This window comes from Palaemon carinicauda, chromosome 39, assembly GCF_036898095.1.
Source record: "Palaemon carinicauda isolate YSFRI2023 chromosome 39, ASM3689809v2, whole genome shotgun sequence".
Classification (NCBI taxonomy): Eukaryota; Metazoa; Arthropoda; class Malacostraca; order Decapoda; family Palaemonidae; genus Palaemon; species Palaemon carinicauda.
The window spans coordinates 62,983,158-62,988,157 of NC_090763.1; the positions used below are offsets into that span (position 1 = coordinate 62,983,158).

At 32.9% G+C, this 5,000-nt stretch overlaps 1 protein-coding gene across 3 annotated transcripts in view; it reads left to right on the forward strand.

Annotated features, from left to right (window-relative positions):
• The window catches only part of LOC137631224 (uncharacterized), a 1,049,210-nt gene that overhangs the window by 769,395 nt on the left and 274,815 nt on the right, over window positions 1-5,000 (forward strand). The window lies entirely within an intron of this gene.

Consider the following 5,000-nt stretch of genomic DNA (forward strand, 5'->3'; position numbering starts at 1 on the left):
TCGGGGATCTCAAAGCTCTAAAAGTTAAGACTTGATTCGAGGACTTCAAAAGTCTAAAAATTATGACTTGATTCGAGGACCTTAAATGTCTCTAAATTAAGCGTTGATTCGAGGATCTCAATAATCTAAAGATTAAGACTTTATTCAAGGAACCAAATAGGTTAAAAATTTAGACTTGATTTGACCACCCCAGAAGTCTAAAAATTAAGAATTGATGCGAGGACCTCAAAAGTTTAAAATTAAGACTTAGTTCGAGGACCTCAAATTTCTAAAACTTAAAGACTTGATTCGAGGACCTGAAAATTGTAAATAATAAGACTTGATTTGAAGAAATCAAAAGTCTAAAATTAAGACTTGATTCAAGGACCTAAAAAATCTATTAATTAAGACTTGATTGGAAGACTTCACTTAAAAAATTTAAAATAGTTAATACTTGATTCGAGGACCTGAAAATAAAAAAAGAAAAAAAAATATTCAATGACTCATAAATTCTAAAAATGAAGACTTTATCTGAGGACCCCTAAGGTCTAAAAATTAAGAATGGATTCAATAACACAAAAGTGTAAAGATTAAGACTAGATTCAAGGACCTCAAAAGTTTGAATTTCAAGACGTGATTCGAGGACCTGAAAAGTGTAAACAAAATTAAGACTTTGAGGACCTCAAAACTTTAAACTTTAAGAAGTGATTCGAGGATCTGAAAATTCTAAACAAAACCAAGCCTTGTTTCGAGGACCTCAAAAGTTTAAACTTGAAGAAGTGATTCAAGGACCTGAAAAGTCTAAATAAAATTAAGACTTCGGGGACTTCAAAAGCTTAACCAAAATCAAGACTTGGTTCGAGGACCTCAAAAGTTTAAACTTCAAGAAGTGATTCGAGAACCTGAAAAATCTAAACAAAATTAAGACTCTTCGGGGACTTCAAAAGCTTGGACAAAATTAAGACTTTGTTAGAGGACCTCAAAACTTTAGAAATTAAGACTTGAATCGAGGGCCTCAAAACTCTAAGCCGTAATGAAAAGCGAAGTCATGCAAATGAGGCAAGGTGCGGCTGCCTTTGAAGCTTCAAGTCCTTGAGCTATAAATTCCAGACTATTTATTTGGAATTTTTTTTTTTTCCTTTTTTTTTCTCTCTTTTTGAAAGCAGTAATAGTGACCCTGATTTAATATGTTAAGTTGGAGGACTGTTAGCGTATTCGTATGATTTTCATTACTGTTATATTTTTTTGTGCTTTTTATATCTTTTCGTAAGTAGAATTATAGCAATGATCAAGTGTTATTAAATCGTGATTCGTGTATAATAATTCTAGAACTTCAATTTGAATCAAGGATATTTTAGAATATGAAAACTAAAAACCTATATTTTTTCTTTTTTCTTCATTTTTCTTATTTTCCTTTAGAGGAACTGATTGTGCTTTATATTGTTTAACGAAGATAAAATGAATAATGACCATTTTTTTTATTTATTACCGTAATGTTAAATCATCCTAAAAAAAAAAAAAAATAAATAAAGAAAATATTTAGAAATCCAGAGTACAATACTTCAACGGTAGCTATTAAGCAACCGTGTGGTTATTCCCGAAGGTCCTCCCCGGCCCCGGTGCTGGTCGTTATTGCGCAAAACTCCATAAATTCCTTTCCTTCCCATAACAGAAATCCTTGAGAGGGATTGTCTGTTCGTCGCGTACGCATTAAACTGTAGAGGAAATAACTCTGTAATCATTCACCTCGACACATTGAGTTTAGGTGGAGCCCCAAGCGTCTTACTAGAACCGTTAGCATTTTTTTTTTTTATCTTTTTTTTTATCTTCGGTTTCAGGATTCCTGTGGTCGTAACAGGAGCGCAAGGACGGAAGTGAATGTGACAAGTGGCTGTGGCTAAAAAAAGGCAATAAGAAAATTGTATACGAATGTCATTTAGATATTAAACTGAAAGAAATTAATAGAACTCATCAGGTAATTTTTTTTTTATTATGCGTGGTTGTCTTTCATTTGATTATCGTAAAATTTAAAGCCATGAATTTTAATTTGGTTTAAGTTTTCTTGTACTTTTGTCATGCACTCATAAAGCAGGCAATGTTTAGAACGTAGTAAACGTATTGTGTATTTGACGTCCAACTGGAAGATATAATTAGTTGAGTCCCTTGTCAGGCTGGGAGGAACGTAGAGAGTAGAGGTCCCCTTTTTGTTTTGTTTCATTTGTTGATGTCGGCTACCCCCCAAAATTGGGGGAAGTGCCTTGGTAAATGTATGTATGTATAATCAATTCCCGTTTTACGACAGAGGATAACGACACATATTTATATACGTAGAAATACATAAGCAGATGGAAGCCAATATTTTTTCTTCTCTTACTGTAGTTTCTTATACCTTTACAATTAACTAAAAGTCTTAAATTCGAATAGGAAATTTATGATATTTATTTTCCATTTGGTCACGAAGAGCGATTTTGCCTATCATTGGGATTCAGATTAATTTATTTTCAGGTTTTAATCCGATTAACTTAGGATCCAAAAACTTATAGATTTATTCGTTGTTCATTGTATCTCATTTCGTTTATTTATTTTCTTATATTCTTTCCTCACTGGGCTATTTTTCCCTGTTGGAGCCCTTGGGGTTATAGCATCTTGCTTTTCCAACTAGGGTTGTAGCTTAGCTAGTAATGATAATAATAATAATAATAATAATAATAATAATATTATTATTATTATTATTATTATTATTATTATTATTATTATTATTATTATTATTAGCTAAGCTACAACCCTAGTTGGAAAAGCAGGATGCTATAAGCACAAGGACTCCAACAAGGAAAATAGTTCAGTTTGGAAAGAAAATAAATAAACAAACCACAAGAAAGAGTGAACAATTGATATGAAACATTTTGAAAATATTTTAATGTGATTTTCAAGATTTATTAAATGGCAAAGATGGGCTTCACCCTCGTATATAATGATTTATATTTCCGCTCACTTTCTCCTTGAGGAGGAGGACTGTAGCCAGAAACGCAACCATAGTTGCATTACGCATTGGAACATTTACGCACAATAGGTGTAAACGTCTATTTGAATTCAAGTTTCCTTGGATTGGAGCTTTTGAAGTTTTTTTTTTTTTAGAATTGGAATATCTTCAAGATCTCGTGGATATTTATTTTCAAGTTCTAATAAATCAAGTCCGTTAAACCTTCTTGAATTCGATCTTTTTAAGTTTTCTTTCACATGAGTTTTATTAAGTTCTATGGAATTGGAGCTTTTAGGTATTCTTGGATTGGATATTTTTAAATTTTCTAGGAATGGAGCTTTCAAGTTCTCTTCAATTAGCTCTTGTGAAGTTCTCCTGGATTGAACTTTTTTTTTAAAGTTCTGTTATGTTGGAGCTTTTAAGTACTTTTGGAATAGAGCTTTAAGTTCTATTGAATTGGATCTTTCTTAGTTCTCTTGAATTGGATCTTTTTTAAGTTCTATTGAATTGGATCTTTCTAAGTTCTATTGAATTGGATCTTTCTAAGTTCTGTTGAATTGGATCTTTTCAAGTTCTCTTGAATTGGATCTTTTTAAGTTCTATTGAATTGGATCTTTTTAAGCTCTATTGAATTGGATCTTTTCAAGTTCTCTTAAATTAGATTTTTCTAAAAGTTTTTTTGGATAGGGTCGCTTTAACTTCTCTTGAAATGGATCTTTTTACTTTCTCTTGTATTGGTGATTTTCATGTCATTTTGAAGTGGCTCTTTCGTAGTTCAGTTTGACTGAATCTCATTAAGTTGTCTTGAAAGAGAAAGGTAATTGAAAGAGAAAGGTCATTGGAAGATCTGATGAAATGATTCCGCATTGTCAATTTCATAAGGCTTAATGTTAATATTGTATACTGAAATAAAGACCTTTATAATAATATATATTTGTCTGTGAGTGGTCTTTTTACATTTTTTTTTATATTTGATTCAGAATAGATAATAGGTACATTTATTAAAGGTGGTCTTTTTAAATTTGTTTTTATATTATTTTTAATTCAGAATTGATAATGGATACATTTATTAAAGGTGGTCTTTTTAAATTTGTTTGCTCTTAATTTAATTTAGAATTGATAATAGATACATTTATTAAAGGTGGTCTTTTTAAATTTGTTTGCTCTTAATTTAATTTAGAATTGATAATAGATACATTTATTAAAGGTGGTCTTTTTAAATTTGTTTGCTCTTAATTTAATTTAGAATTGATAATAGATACATTTACTAAAACCGGTCTTTTTAAATTTGTTTTTGTATTAATTTCATTCAGGAGATCATACATATATTTATCAAAGGCTTTATATAACCTCTATGATATCTTAATCCCACGTTTTTGACTCTGTATGCTTTCTCCCAACCTTTGTATTCGTTACCTCTGTAATTTGCAGGTTGTATGCTTCTTTTTTCATTCTTTAATAGCCCCGTTGTTATGTCTTGTATGATTGTGGGAATGTCATGTCTCTTCCACCAGTGGCACATTATACAGGAGGTGGGTGTGGCGTTGGGCCAGATTGAACAAGAGAAAATCCAGTGGAAGGATAACCGCCAACCCTCCTTCCCCCCCCTCCCCTCATCTCTTCCCTTCTCAGTGCCCTTCCCTTTCCCTCCCTGTGGCCCCCAATCTCCTCCTTCACCCTTCAACAAATAGTCTTCCATTTCCTTGTAACCTTCTCGTCCTCCTTCACCCTTCTCTTTTGTAGTCTTCCTTTTCCTTCTACACCTCCACCTCTTCTGACCTACTCCTTCCACACCTCCTCCTCTTCTGACTTCCTTCTCCTACACCTCCTCCTCTTCTGACCTACTCCATCCACACCTCCTCCTCTTCTGACCTGCTCGTTTTACACCTCCTCCTCTTCTGACTTCTTCCTTCTACACCTCCTCCTCTTCTGACTTCTTCCTTCTACACCTCCTCCTCTTCTGACTTCTTCCTTCTAAACCTCTTCCTCTTCTGACTTGCTCCTTCTACACCTCCTCCTCTTCTGACTTCTTCCTTCTACA